At 39.9% G+C, this 16,712-nt stretch overlaps 1 long non-coding RNA gene across 1 annotated transcript; it reads left to right on the forward strand.

Moving 5' to 3' along the window:
* The first annotated feature begins 1,424 nt into the window (after positions 1-1,424).
* Positions 1,425-16,029, forward strand: LOC126210287 (uncharacterized). The gene is made up of 3 exons (XR_007540641.1): positions 1,425-1,507; positions 2,978-3,143; positions 12,854-16,029. It is a non-coding gene; the product is annotated as an uncharacterized LOC126210287 (long non-coding RNA).
* Positions 16,030-16,712: the final 683 nt, after the last annotated feature.

Here is a 16,712-nt window from a genome sequence, read left to right on the forward strand (position 1 = left end):
GACAGATCCGGAGATCTTGCTGGCCAGGATAGTTGACTTACACCTTCTAGAGCACGTTGGGTGGCACGGGATACATTCGGACGTGCATTGTCCTGTTGGAACAGCAAGTTCCCTTGCCGGTCTAGGAATGGTAGAACGATGGGTTCGATGACGGTTTGGATGTACCGCGCACTATTCAGTGTCCCCTCGACGATCACCAGTGGTGTATGGCCAGTGTAGGAGATCGCTCCCCACACCATGATGCCGGGTGTTGGCCCTGTGTGCCTCGGTCGTATGCAGTCCTGATTGTGGCGCTCACCTGCACGGCGCCAAACACGCATACGACCATCATTGGCACCAAGGCAGAAGCGACTCTCATCGCTGAAGACGACACGTTTCCATTCGTCCCTCCATTCACGCCTGTCGCGACACCACTGGAGGCGGGCTGCACGATGTTGGGGCATGAGCGGAAGATGGCCTAACGGTGTGCGGGACCGTAGCCCAGCTTTATGGAGACGGTTGCGAATGGTCCTCGCCGATACCCCAGGAGCAACAGTGTCCCTAATTTGCTGGGAAGTGGCGGTGCGGTCCCCTACGGCACTGCGTAGGATCCTACGGTCTTGGCGTGCATCCGTGCGTCGCTGCGGTCCGGTCCCAGGTCGACGGGCACGTGCACCTTCCGCCGACCACTGGCGACAACATCGATGTACTGTGGAGACCTCACGCCCCACGTGTTGAGCAATTCGGCGGTACGTCCACCCGGCCTCCCGCATGCCCACTATACGCCCTTGCTCAAAGTCCGTCAACTGCACATACGGTTCACGTCCACGCTGTCGTGGCATGCTACCAGTGTTGAAGACTGCGATGGAGCTCCGTATGCCACGGCAAACTGGCTGACACTGACGGCGACGGTGCACAAATGCTGCACAGCTAGCGCCATTCGAGGGCCAACACCGCGGTTACTGGTGTGTCCGCTGTGCCGTGCGTGTGATCATTGCTTGTACAGCCCTCTCGCAGTGTCCAGAGCAAGTATGGTGGGTCTGACACACCGGTGTCAATGTGTTCTTTTTTCCATTTCCAGGAGTGTATTTATGTTGGCTTTGCGATCTTTATTTCCCTATTACAGATTTAAGTAGTTGCTTGATTGTATGTTAAAATATGTTCATTTCACCATTTTGGCTGTAATGATGATTTCTAATGTAACACAAACAATTCAATTTCAGTGCAAGAGAGACAAAAAAACCACGTCCTGAATCTAGAGGTGCCAATTTCCGTGAGGTATGGTATACTCATGTTTGAAATAATTAAATCTCTTCTTGTCCACCTACTACTCTTACTTGATGCTGTCCTAGTCTTCAAATGTAGTTGTACTGTGTCAACTGCCAAATAGAATTTTCTGTTGATAAAATGTCTCAAATTAATATCAGCAACTTTTATGTCTTTACAGTGCACTCAGCGAGACAGATGCACATCCTGTGGACCTTTATCCCACGTCCAGCTTGAATCCATGGGCACCAGTTTTCCACAGGTAGAGTATAATTGTGTTCAATGCATCATTGATAGTTGCTCGTCAAACATTACTCCTATTCTTTCAGTAAAATAACTGAACCAGAAAGTGACATGTCAAGTTAAGTGCTGATCATTCAGACATTGAGACTAAGGATGAGGTGTAAATGTGAAAGACCATTTTAACAAGCAATCCATATTTCAGAAGTGGGACGCGAGATACAAAAGGAGACAGTTGTGACAGGCTAGTCAGTGACTGGCAGATGTGATTATAGTGCTGACGTTGCAGCTTGCTGGGCCCATTTGATACATGACCATTATTGTTGGTGTGTGTGCATGTACAACTGAGAGCTTTGAACCTGAGAAACAGAGGGGCAGTTTTATGATTCTTCCGCACTGTTGTAAACCTGTACTGAGGGTGGCAGGACTGTCAACACATCGCTGGTCACTGACAATACCTATATTAGCCTTGCTTGTTATGTAGCTGTTTCACTGGACAAGTATTTGTTGCTTCCCCTTTGTAGTTTCATACCTCCACTTCTGCTCCACCACAGTGAGACAGTGTTTGAGACTGATCTCTCTGAGATACCAGTGGGACTCATAAATTTAGTGCACGTTACCTCCTTGCACTTCATTAATAATTTCTTACCTACACTGCATGGTGATGGTACATTAATGTATCATGTACAATGTTTCTCATGTCGGATGAGAAGTGTATAATCATCATTAACATGAATGAGTTAATGGATGGGAGACATTAGCATTCAGTAAATTGCTCTGTCTTCAAATAATAGTTTTTTAAGACTACAACTGATGAGCAGTTGCTAGTTTTATCAAAAAATTGTAAGTGAGATAAAACATGTACTAAAAGAGGTCTGACAATTTTTGAAATGGGTCCTGCGTCATTACAGATAGCATGATGGATGGCTAATAAAATGTTTTAGTACTGATGCTTGTGCAGTATGTGAGGATACACAGGGTGGCCAAAACAAATGTGGACTGGAAACTAAATCATGTTGAAATGAAATACATTGACCTAGTCAATGAATGTTACATAGAACATGCCAGAAATTGGCACTGTTTTAAATAAGCTACCAAACTAGTATCACAAAACTTTAGTCTGGATGGTTTTATTTTAGACAGCCTGTAGCTTAGTAATAGTCTTGCGATCACCCGCTGTCATATTCTGCTCTAAATAGTGTGCTGCTATGGCAGACTGTGTACTGCACAAGACTGTTGCCAGTAAGTGTGCCACAGTAAATAGAATTAGCTTAGTGTATATCCTCCAAATTCAAATGGCACAGAATACTCACCCAAACATATTAGTGCTATCTTTTCCACATGTTAGACATACCAAAAAGTAGTCTTTAATTTGCTTCAGCCATATCCTGTCACCCAGGATGATGGAATTATATAAAAATTGAAAGGTAAGGTATAGTTATTGGTAGTTACTGACTTGATGGCAGTTGAACTAACAAGTGTAATATTGCAGGTAAAATGTGGCATCTGTCGGTGTAAAAAGGATTTTGGATTCTCCACCCACACTGAAGCAGAGCGGATGTGGCTGAATCTCTTCGTCATGAGGGATTTTGCCATCTTCTCTAGTGCGCATGTGAAAGGGAAGTACTGACAAAGGATGTTAATCCTGAACACATACGGTAAGAATTATATCAATATGACCTTGATATTTGTGTGTGATTAGTATTATTATTTTAGTTTTTCAAATAATGATACTTGACACATCATGACTAAATGAAGTTCAGAATTACAGTTACATGAATATATAAATAAAAGAAGTGATTATCTGTATGTTACATAATGGTTAGCTTCCAGGTACTGTTACACACTGAATTAAAGATTTACTTGGAAAACAGCCATATTTTGTTTCATCTCTATGTACACCCCCCATGAACCATGGACCTTGCCGTTGGTGGGGAGGCTTGCGTGCCTCAGCGATACAGATGGCCGTACCGTAGGTGCAACCACAACAGAGGGGTATCTGTTGAGAGGTCAGACAAACATGTGGTTCCTGAAGAGGGGCAGCAGCCTTTTCAGTAGTTGCAGGGGCAACAGTCTGGATGATTGACTGATCTGGCCTTGTAACATTACCCAAAATGGCTTTGCTGTGCTGGTACTGCGAACGGTTGAAAGCAAGGGGAAACTACAGCCGTAATTTTTCCCGAGGACATGCAGCTCTATTGTATGATTAAATGATGGCGTCCTCTTGGGTAAAATATTCCGGAGGTAAAATAGTCCCCCATTCGGATCTCCGGGCGGGGACTACTCAGGAGGACGTTGTTATCAGGAGAAAGAAAACTGGTGTTCTACTGATTGGAGCGTGGAATGTCAGATCCCTTAATCGGGCTGGTAGGTTAGAAAATTTAAAAAGGGAAATGGATAGGTTGAAGTTAGATATAGTGGGAATTAGTGAAGTTCGGTGGCAGGAGGAACAAGACTTTTGGTCAGGTGATTACAGGGTTATAAATACAAAATCAAATAGGGCTAATGCAGGAGTAGGTTTAATAATGAATAAAAAAATAGGAGTGCGTGTAAGCTACTACAAACAGCATAGTGAATGCATTATTGTGGCCAAGATAGACACAAAGCCCATGCCTACTACAGTAGTACAAGTTTATATGCCAGCTAGCTCTGCAGATGATGAAGAAATAGATGAAATGTATTACGAGATAAAAGAAATTATTCAGGTAGTGAAGGGAGATGAAAATTTAATAGTCATGGGTGACTGGAATTCGTCAATAGGAAAAGGGAGAGAAGGAAATGTAGTAGGTGAATATGGATTGGGGGAAGAAATGAAAGAGGAAGATGCCTTGTAGAATTTTGCACAGAGCATGACTTAATCATAGCTAACACTTGGTTCAAGAATCAGAAAAGAAGGTTGTATACCTGGAAGAATCCTGGAGATAATAAGAGGTATCAGATAGATTACATAATGGTAAGACAGAGATTTAGGAACCAGGTTTTAAATTGTAAGACATTTTCAGGGGCAGATGTGGATTCTGACCACAATCTATTGGTTATGAACTGCAGATTGAAACTGAAGAAACTGCAAAAAGGTGGGAATTTAAGGAGATGGGACCTGGATAAACTGAAAGAGCCAGAGGTTGTACAGAGTTTCAGGGAGAGCATAAGGGAACAATTGACAGGAATGAGGGAAAGAAATACAGTAGAAGAAGAATGGGTAGCTCTGAGGGATGAAGTAGTGAAGGCAGCAGAGGATCAAGTAAGTAAAAAGACGAGGGCTAACAGAAATCCTTGGGGAACAGAAGAAATATTGAATTTAATTGATGAAAGGAGAAAATATAAAAATGCAGTAAATGAAGCAGGCAAAAAGGAATACAAACGTCTCAAAAATGAGATTGACAGGAAGTGCAAAATGGCTAAGCAGGGATGGCTAGAGGACAGATGTAAGGATGTAGAGGCTTGTCTCACTAGGGGTAAGATAGATACTGCCTACAGGAAAATTAAAGAGACCTTTGGAGAGAAGAGAACCACTTGTATGAATATCAAGAGCTCAGATGGCAACCCAGTGCTAAGCAAAGAAGGGAAGGCAGAAAGGTGGAAGGAGAATATAGAGGGTTTATACAAGGGCGATGTACTTGAGGACAATATTATGGAAATGGAAGAGGATGTAGATGAAGATGAAATGGGAGATAAGATACTGCGTGAAGAGTTTGACAGAGCACTGAAAGACCTGAGTCGAAACAAGGCCCCCGGAGTAGACAATATTCCATTGGAACTACTGACGGCCTTGGGAGAGCCAGTACTGACAAAACTCTACCATCTGGTGAGCAATATGTATGAAACAGGCGAAATACCCTGAGACTTCAAGAAGAATATAATAATTCCAATCCCAAAGAAAGCAGGTGTTGACAGATGTGAAAATTACCGAACTATCAGTTTAATAAGTCACAGCTGCAAAATACTAACGTGAATTCTTTACAGACGAATGGAAAAACTGGTAGAAGCCGACCTCGGGGAAGATCAGTTTGGATTCCGTAGAAATGTTGGAACACGTGAGGCAATACTAACATTACGAATTATCTTAGAAGAAAGATTAAGAAAAGGCAAACCTACATTTCTAGCATTTTCAGACTCCGAGAAAGCTTTTGACAATGTTAACTGGAATACTCTATTTAAAATTCTGAATGTGGCAGGGGTAAAACACAGGGAGCGAAAGGCTATTTATAATTTCTACAGAAACCAGATGGCAGTTATAAGAGTCGAGGGGCATGAAAGGGAAGCAGTGGTTGGGAAAGGAGTGAGACAGGGTTGTAGTCTCTCCCCACTGTTATTCAATCTGTATATTGAGCAAGCAGTAAAGGAAACAAAAGAAAAATTCGGAGTAGGTATTAAAATTCATGGAGAAGAAGTAAAAACTTTGAGGTTCGCCGATGACATTGTAATTCTGTCAGAGACAGCAAAGGACTTGGAAGAGCAGTTGAACGGAATGGACAGTGTCTTGAAAGGAGGATATAAGATGAACATCAACAAAAGCAAAACGAGGATAATGGAATGTAGTAAAATTAAATCGGGTGATGCTGAGGGGATTAGATTAGGAAATGAGGCACTTAAAGTATTAAAGGAGTTTTGCTATTTAGGGAGTAAAATAACTGATGATGGTCGAAGTAGAGGGGATATAAAATGTAGACTGGCAATGGCAAGGAAAGCGTTTCTGAAGAAGAGAAATTTGTTAACATCGAGTATAGATTTAAGTGTCAGGAAGTCGTTTCTGAAAGTATTTGTATGGAGTGTAGCCATGTATGGAAGTGAAACATGGACAATAACCAGTTTGGACAAGAAGAGAATAGAAGCTTTCGAAATGTGGTGCTACAGAAGAATGCTGAAGATAAGGTGGGTAGATCACATAACTAATGAGGAGGTATTGAATAGGATTGGGGAGAAGAGAAGTTTGTGGCACAACTTGTCTAGAAGAAGGGATCGGTTGGTAGGACATGTTTTGAGGCATCAAGGGATCACAAATTTAGCATTGGAGGGCAGCGTGGAGGGTAAAAATCGTAGAGGGAGACCAAGAGATGAATACACTAAGCAGATTCAGAAGGATGTAGATTGCAGTAGGTACTGGGAGATGAAGAAGCTTGCACAGGATAGAGTAGCATGGAGAGCTGCATCAAACCAGTCTCAGGACTGAAGACCACAACAACAACTCTATGTACCATGGCAGATTATGGTGTAGGATGCATGTTGTGTTTATGGATTCTGTTGGTCAATTTTAGCATATTTGCTTCAGTGTGATTACAATTTTCCTTTGTGTTAAAATCATAAGTATGTGTTTAATATTGCAGCACACTTGGTTTTTACATAAACATTGGTTTCCTTAAAGTGCAAGGAACATACTGTTTAGTGTTCAGTAAAATTGCACTTAGGTTGTTGGTGGCTTTAGCATTGTGTACTGATGTTAGTAACAACTCTCATGACAAACAATGAGAACTGAATCTGTTGAGTCAGGAGTCAGTTGTCAGTAGCCAACCTGAATGCTCATACCTATATTTAATAGTTTGTCAGTAAAGTTAGCTGTTAGTAGCGTCCATGTGTATGCTGTAGTGACATTTTTTCATCAGAAATGTTGTTGAACTCAATTTGTGGCAGATGTTCTTTATTGTTGTTCCATCTGAGTACATATCCATAACCACACCCTTGAATCGTTTTGCTAAAATTTATTTGCTTACGTGTGGATTTGTTAATATTTTATAGAAGTTAAATATTATTGAAGTGACTGTTCCCAGTTCCATATTTTGAGAATGTTTTGTTGACTGTTAATCTGTAATTACAAGAAGTGAAGCATTTCCACCTACTTTGAGGCACATCATTTGCATGTAAAAAAGGAAAGTAGTAGGTCAAGTACTCACACACATTCTTGGGAAATTACTGAAAAATGATTAAACTGATTCTTTTGTCACAATGATTGTGCTAATATACACAAGCAGAATGTTGCTTGGATATAATTGGTGTACATTTTAATTGTCCATCATTAAGTTCCAGATGTCAGTTTGATGTACTGACTCACTCCGCAACTTGGAGATTCGCTCTTCCTTTTCATCCTACAGAACCAGATGTGTAAGACGAGGAATGAAAGAAATTTAAAATTATTATGGAAAGGATAGGTTGCTATTCACTATAAAGATGACAAACTGATTTCCAGGCAGGCATGATGAGAAGACTATTATATATAAGCTTTCAGTCAAAGCATTCATCAGAAAAGAGAAATGTGCACTTGTTCACCAAAGCAGACGTGTGTACACATGATTGCTACGTCTGAACTTTTCTTTGCAGTAGACTCTTTTATACTAGCTGTTTGCGAAAGGATTATTTCTACTAATAGCTTCGTATTCTAGAAATGAAATGGAGCAAAGAGGCTTTAAGTGTCCGAAATCAGGCATACATTGAGGAAAGGTGTATGCATGACCCACTGTATCCTAATAAGGTAGTAGAAAATCATTTCCTTCTGAGTAATATGTGTGTAACGTTACATGGTGATTTTCTATTTGTATTGTAATACCTTGTCTTATGAAAGCTCATATTTGATTTGATTGCATCTCATCCCGTATTTCAGCATGCCAGAACAGAGAAACTGGCAGTGAAAGGGGGAAAGTCCTTGCAGTTTCACCTAGTGTGACAGATGACTGAGAAACTGAGTAGCACACACACATACATAGTTCAAACGTGGAAGAGTAGCACAAGTACACTTTTAAGTACTGGTTCTTTAAAGTGTTGCAATCTGTAGTGCATATATCCACAACAAATTTTGAAATAGTGTGCTGTGCTATTCTGTGGCCAAAAGCCAGACTCTTAAGATTCCCCAGTTGCCAGTAAACATAATGTTAAATCCAGCCTGCAACATAAAAGGGCATTTACCAGTATTTTATTCATGATAGGCTGGTATAATCACAAAATTTATAAACATAGGATTTATTTCTTATTTTCGAGAATGTGAGACAGCCTTCCTTGTGACTGTCACACTTGCTAATTCTTCTATTATAGACAGCAGCTTCTTGAAACAGGCCATGTCCATCCTCACGATGCCCCAAAATTCGTGCAGATCTTAGACCCTCAGTTCTTTCATAAGCAGTGAATATAATCCCCTGCCTTTGTCCCTTCTATTCAGCCAGGTTCCAAATTTATAATGTCTGGCATTTTAGTTTCATCATCGTTCTGCACTAATCTGAAGATTTACTGTCACTACCAGGGCAATAGCTTCAAACACAGATCGGTACTCAATGTGCAAACTGTTGTAAAAATACATATACCTGTGCAACCGAATGTCGTAATATAAAACTAACTGTTTAGTCTTTAATTCAGAACAGTAGTAACCTACATAAGAGAATAAAAGTTACTTGATAAATAATGATATTCATTGTCTTATGAATAATTCAAACAGATGACATTCCAATATGTCACACAGTCAACCTTTGTTTCATGCAGTAGAACGAATGACTACAAGAGATCAGACAGTTCTGTTCGCATTTTGCTCATTACCACTATTTATTGCCCATGCACGGCAGGTATATCCCACGTGGATGGTGTAATAGGTCTACATGAAGCTGCCTGTAGTTACAGATATGCACACTTGGGATGCTGATGCACAGATTTATGGTTTAGGCACATTGTGGAATAGGGACTTGAGAGTGTGTCTTTCCTGAAGAAGGTTGTGGCTGAAAGCTGATACGTCATTCTTTCCATCATGTCTATCTGGATCTCAATGGTTCGTCTTCACAGTCAGTACCAATGTATCCTTACCATAATTATGTTTATATTCTGACCTAGAATATCCACTGTTAAAATAAATTAAAAATTTGAATAGATACTTGTATTAGTGCTGTTCACTTTTCTTTCCACACATGTTCATTTTCCATGGATAATTTATACCAGCCCCTTTCCCCAGTACAAAGTCAAGGAGAATATCTAGTAGTATATGTTGTGATGCACACAAAGGCCTCTGAACAGTCAAGAAATATGCCACAAACTTCTGATAACCTAGTGCCTTATTTACAAAAACTAAACAGACAGTTGTGGTGCCCCGTTGCATCTTCTCTAAAACAGAGCCGCACTCTTTGGACTATCAGTGTGAACTACTTGAATGCTGGATACAGGCTCAGCTCTGGTGTCTTCTGCTTGCATTAAACTCTTCTCCGAAGATCCTATATTTTGAAGAAGGTGAACATTCATCTACTATTCCGAAATCCTATTATCTAGTCCTAATAAAGACTCTTTCAAAACTCAGTTGTTGTTAACATATTCTATATTCAAAATTCAATACACTATTTCATTGCCCCATTAAACAGTAAGCCCACACTTTCTTAGGGCATTTGCACATGACTGAATTCAACCAAATTAAATAACATTTTTTCTCAACGATACAGTACTAATATACATGTCCGTCTGCTCGAGACCAAGTCACTATTAATAATAATTTATTTTTTCTTCCGGTGTCTCTCCACAACACATAACAAACACCAATGTTATTTGTCCAGGGAATTCTGGGCGGGAAGTTTTTCTTTTCTCTTCGCTGCAACCGAGCGCGTCACTTGTTGGCCCGATTTTGCTCTTCTTTCTTGGTTAGCCTGCACAAATAACATTCTGCGGCAGTGTGTACCTATTTATGCTGCAACCCACTACAAAATAATGTGTGTTCAAAGCAGCTGGAACACAAGTGACTCCAGACTTTCGTAAGATTCTGGGGGCACTACAAGCTGTTGTTGTTCTGGTAGATCTAAAATTCGTAAACTCACACTGGGTGTATTTCTCCTATAAAATTAACTATTGGCTTTAGTTACATTCTGCTGTTTTAGATAATGTTGGTGTAATAGTTACTGGTCTGTAATTTCCTGTCCCTTCCTGACTGCCGTCTTTGTGTACTAATATCACTTAACATTGTCCTCTTAAATGTAATGTGAATATTCCTTCTTCCACAGCTAAGTTAAGAAGAGCTGTAGGCTTTGCTAGCCACAGCATTTAAATAGTTGATTAGACATATTGTTTAGTCAGTCTAATCTCGATTGCGTCTGTTTACACCTGGCTTTGCACTAGACTGCTTACTTCCTGGTTCGTGTACAAATGGACGTGTTGGTTTCCTTGCGACTCTGTTGTCCACTCTTGTTGTATTCATTCTGTCCTTCGTTGGTCATGTCCGTCCTCTTCCATTGTGTTGTTCGTCGGCCTCTCTGCGGGTCCTGCCGCACCTTCCGTCATTACTACCCCTGCGACCGTCCTGGTTGCAGTTACAACAGCTCTATTTAAAACCTGTAACTAGACTGTAAAGTGATAAATTGATAATTACATGATCTGTGTCTCTGTAATTTCACTGCACCTTGTAGGGCTGTTTCAGTATAACAGTTGTCTTTCAATGAATTCATGTTTGGATCACCTGCTGCCATTATGCAAGAGAATTCACTGACAGTCCTGTGTGAAAACAGTTCTAGCATCTTCAGAAACTCTAGCCCTGATGTCGAACACTTTCCTCTTTTCAGCATTGTCAGTATTGCCACTAATTCAAATTACATTTCTTTTCACTTGTCCACTGATCATGGAATGCAATTCCTCCTTTCATGTGCTGCAGCTCCTCCACACTTCTATTCATATCTACAGAAATCAGCCACCTTTTTATAGTTCTGTTCATTAGAAAATAATATTCATGTACTATAATAGTGAAATTTGTTAGTTCTGCTGCTACTGCTGCTTCTGTTTAATCTATTTCACTCCATGTATACTGCAGTGTAAAACGTCAACAGTAGAACATTTGTATTTCTATCTACATTTTGGTTACCCCCACCCCTCCTGAGGCTGGTGCGGAAAACCTGGTCATTTAGATTTTTGTGTTTCTTGGTTCTTTCTCCTCCTCCCCCAATTTCCTGCCATGTGCTATGTGGATGACAGTGCTTTTTCCGGTGGGTTCAGTGATTCATTCTTCTGCAGGGCTGATGTTTCTCCTTCATTTTCCTAAGTCAGTGATGGTTGTCATTGGGATGTTGACTAATGTTTCTTTCATTGTTGACAGTGGGATTGATCTGTTTTTCTTTTCTTGGACAGCTATCTGGCATTTCTTTGCACAGAATGGTTTTTCAAATCATTCCTGTGCAGGATATGTTGCATGAAATGCCCCTTTTCTGAGCTTGTAGCTCCAGGAAAGAACATAGCTATGTATTTTCTTGACCTTTCTGTTTGTACTTTCAGTCTTATTTACACGCCAGGCTTCATTTAGACCATGCCCATGCGGAATGCTTACAAGAAGAAACACTTGCTGCATGTGGAATTCCTTCTGAAGTTCCTTTTAGAACCGTGTTTGCATTGTTGTTTGGATTTTTATAGACACCTTTTTTCCCCACCATTAATGATCATTGAATCCTTTTCATCCCTGCCTCACATGGCATAGTGCTTCCTGTAGAGGGACACCAAGCTTGTTAATGCCAGTTACTTTGTATTTGATTTTCAATGTAGCCATAATATTTGCAGAGCTTCTTACATAGATATCTGAAAATATTTAATTTTGTCCCTTCTTATTCATATTTGATGATGCATTTTGCAGATACATGGTATTTTCTTGTATCTTCAAAACACATATTTTCTTGATTGTGTGCTTATCATGGTTCATAGGCCTACTGGGGAACTCACCACGTAAAATATAGAGTAACGTATCTTTCTTGGTACCTCTGTGGTGATGTGGAAATCCAAGTGGTGTTAATAAGGTAAATAATTTGTGTAACTCTTTCTCCTCACTTTCATTGTTCACATCTTTATCCTATTATGTGTAACTAACAAGCCTCAACTGAAATACATACCTAATTTTCATTATTAACTGGACTGAGTATTTTCTTGTGACAGTGGCTTCACTGCTGTTCACACGTGTCAGTATCCACTGAAGTCCCACAAAAAGGTGTATTGAGAACACTGTAATACATTGTTCGTCATTATTGCAGGTCTATACACTGTACTGCAACATTGTTCTATAAATTGATCTCATCTTTTAGTCAGATGATGCCATTTTCCGTAACTAGATTCAGTACCACCTCACAAGCTGTTAAATTTATTCATAAAACTTTCACCTTTCTCCAGTAACTTGGTCCAAAAGCTATTTCTTACACACTGATAAAGTTAATGAGATTTCAGCCTGTGTAAATGGTTTTTCATCTGCCTAAGTGAATACTTGCATAACAAGATGGAATATGTATTTACAGTACTGCATGGATGCTGCCAGTAGCTTTCTGGAGGTGATGGATCATCTGTTGGTGCTTTCATTCTGCCACCTGCAATAATAAAGTGAAACAGTTGAAGTAATCTTTTTGAAAGTTTCTGTATAAAGTGACTGAACCGTATCATCTTCATGTTTGACTAGGTGTGGTGTGTCGTCTTCCGGAGCCTTGCTGCGATTGGTCCATTTGCTTTTAAATTTCTGAGGGTGCTGCGTTCTGTGGAGAGACCTGCTGACAATGAGAGTATAGTGCTGCTGCCGGAGTGAGATGTGAAGTTTAGTTTCCAGTTGTGTGGCAGCGCAATGTTGCAGGAAAGGTGGTATAACTTCCTGTGAACGCACTTGATTGCTACGAGCGTGTGCACTCGGGACGGCGGCAGTCGTTCTGGACGGGCTGTGTGATAAGTAAGCCCGGCGTGGCAACTGTTGACGTGGCGTGTCTGCGTTGCTATGGCAGAACTGGGGCGATTGACTTAACTCAAGTTGGTGCTGGTGGCAACCTGTCACCAAATGCTTGTCTGCCTTCTGGACTAACGGTGAGAATTTCTTGACTTGATGTCTCACTCAGTTTATGACCGTGTCAAAGTGTGTGTTTTGCTCTAAGGTCGTGTGCCATGGTGTTTCACAATTTTAGTAGGCTCAGGCATGCCCAAAATCCCGATTCAATGATCTGATGTTATATAGTCAAGTGTAACTATCACTAGAAAAGTGTGTTTACTCTCTGTGCCTTAATAACTGAACTTAAAATATTATCTGTGGTTGAAATTTTATTCTGACCCAAGTGCAATAACGATCTTGTATTTTACAATTTCTTGAGTGGCATTATTTAGTACTGGCTGTCACATTTACTAAGTCAAAGATTTACGAAGGCCAGTGGGCATTATTAACAGTTCCTGCCTAGAGAGGCGTTATATTTTGAACCATGTGTTTCAATGTTAAGTAATTTTTATTTTATGTGTTATAGAGAGTTGCTGTCATGCCCTGTGTGGACGATTCACCATGTTGGTGAAGTTTCTAATTGTTATGCTGGTCTGTGCCATATTGCTAAAACAGGCGGTCCTAGCACAGCTGATAGTAAATGTTTCCTAGTGGTGAGGAGCACGGGCTGGTTTTTGAAGTGCTAACTCACTAACTTCAACCATTCTCAAATATTTATTACTACTGATATTCAGGCCCTTCAGGCTGAATGGCGACATCACTACCCCGTTTTGGTTATTAATTTTATCTTGTTAGCTTGTTTCATTAAAAAAAAAACCCTTTGGTATATGAATTTGTCTGTTAGTCTTTACTGCTCCTTTGGACGAAGTAAATTAACTGTTGCCTGCTTACCTTACGTTTTGGTTCAGTTTTCCCATACCATTACGTATCAGTGATCAGTATATTATGGTTATCTTATTCTGTAGAACCTTCAGAAGTGGTGCTACCAGCCTCTGCCAGTTTAGAGCCACTCCTGAAAGTCACTGACTGCTGAACTTGAGAAGGGCTATTAATTGAACCAAATGTCTGGATTCACTTTGAACTTGCTCTTCTAGCAGTAATGATACTCATGATTAGTCATTTGCATCAATAATCATTAAGATTATCAGTATGTCGTGTTCCTCATCAGCTCTGTTCATTGAAATGCCAGAGCCAAATTAACTTGGTTATCAGAAACTATATGTGGGATTCAGTGTGTAATAGTACTGTGCAAGCTTACTAATTTCTCCTTTTTCATGGTTGTGGTGACAGACCAATCCATAGTGCAGACCCAGGTATAGAGAAGGTTGAAAGGTGAAAAAATTGTTGCACAGCCAACAATTCTGATATGGAAGTAATGATTGTGTTTACAAATTGCAAATTGGTTTGTAACATAGCTTGATGTCTACATTTATGCCATATCCAATGCACTGTTCATTATGAAAACTGAAACTGTCAGGTGAATTGAGAAAACCTGTATGGAGTAGAAGAAGAGTTCCCGAGAAGTATTTTGGTGGATGTACATAGGTCATGCATAAACTCAAGGAGGGGTTGGCAATCACTTTCAACCCCTTGTAGGAAGAAATTGCAATTTATTTAAGGGCAATTTGTTAACAACATGAAATTTAGTATAACACTGTTCATACCCTCTGGTATTGTAATACTAGGTCCATTTCTTTCACTTTTGCTGTTTCTGCTACAAATGCACGGACAGATGAATGCATTGGTGCAATAACCATATAAGTTACATTTTTCATACTTCCAAGTAAAGCACTAATCTCTGAAATAGAAGAACTTCATTAACTGGTGTTGTCTTCATCCAACCTTATTTAGACTACCAACACAATTATAATAGCCTACCATATAACCAAAGATTTATCATATTTATTGAATTGAAGAAATTGGACTAGTATCGTTTTTACACCAAAAAGTTCTGTTTAATGTTCAAAAATTAAAGTAACTGAAACAACTATTGGCACTTGAAAGTTTACTGAATATTGTGAGCAGTATGTGGCTTGAAAAGAATTGGTACCCTAGTGGAATCATAAGTATGTATGATACACAAGTTCATTATGCTTCTCTTTCTGACAAACTGTAAGTGGCATCTGTAACTGTTGTCGCAGATGACCTTGTCATATAATCCATGTCTGATGCAGGAAAGTTCTTATTCAGCCTCATGATCTGTTTCTGTTTGATTTAACTAGCAGAGGCACTTCCTAAATGCCCTTCTCAGGCAATGCAGCTGAGCCATCCTGAATGATGAAATCGTGATTGACAGATTGTCATAATGAAGCACTACAGCAAACTAGAAGCTTATTTGCAATGGAGTACTTACAGACCTTTTATTTTGGAAAAGTAAACTTCTTAGTGTTAAGCTGATACAGCAGTTTTGAGGGAGACGAGAAGTGTAAAACTACATCTTGTGTAACATCAACCACAGAGAACTCCTTGGATGTATTTCACGTTCCAGAATGGCTACTGTTTGTTGCAGTGACAGTGCAAGCTATTGAAATGTCTGGTTCTTGCCCCAAAGATCCAGTGTCAAAAACTCCATTGCCTGTGCTACTCTGAATTTTAAATGCAGAGGTCTCAATTTTGCGTCATGTGATGGAGCGATTTTCAACGATTTAGTGGTATTAAAATCGTATTTTTGGCCAAAACTGTACATTTCTGGCTAATGCACAAATGCCTTCATGAAAAGGGAGATGGTCAAATTTCGGAGGCAAGTGATACTAAGGTATGAATACATTACATTTATAACAGGTTGCAAAGATAGGTACCAAGAAACAGTTTGAAAGAACTTTTGGATTATGTAAGCAAATTGTAATTAAAAGGTATGGTATAGTACTCAAATATTCATGTACACAGTCATAATTTGCTAAATGCTAGTTATTAAGCATATTATACTACTTCAATTCTTGCGATACAAATATGACTTGATCCATAAAATGTATGTTGTGTATGGATCTAATGAAAATAAATAAAGCAAATAAGCTACTGTGTCTACCATGAGAAGAAATTCTCCTGAAAGCAGCATTGGTATCTTTCTCTGTCTGAGTAAATAATTTTGCTGACAGGATCCAGTTCTATTGCAATCAAGAAGCTAGGTGCAGCTGTAAGTACACACTCCTTGTGATAGGAGACAATGTAGCCAATGTGGATGGCTCATTATTGCTGTGACCAATAAATATCGAGTCTTTCAAAACTGAAACTGATGATGATTACACGCTGATCAAATGATTAGCAAGCATGAACTTCATAAACAAAAATGTTATTGTGGTGAATACTAAAAGAATTTTCACCAAGACAGATTTTAACATTTTAGGTGACTGACCCAGGTTGAGGGTAGGAGGGTTTCAAAGATACAGGAGATGTTACAGGAAGAGTTCCCAGCCATGCAATTCAGAAAAGCTGGTATTGGTGGGTAGAATCCACTCAGCAGAGACTGTGAAGCAGTCCTTGAAATGAAGGAGGTTGTGTTGGCAGCATGCTCACAACTGGGTGGTCCAGCTGTTTCTTGGCCATAGTTTGTTGGTGAGCATTCATG

This window comes from Schistocerca nitens, chromosome 10 (genome assembly GCF_023898315.1).
Source record: "Schistocerca nitens isolate TAMUIC-IGC-003100 chromosome 10, iqSchNite1.1, whole genome shotgun sequence".
In the NCBI taxonomy this organism is placed as follows: Eukaryota; Metazoa; Arthropoda; class Insecta; order Orthoptera; family Acrididae; genus Schistocerca; species Schistocerca nitens.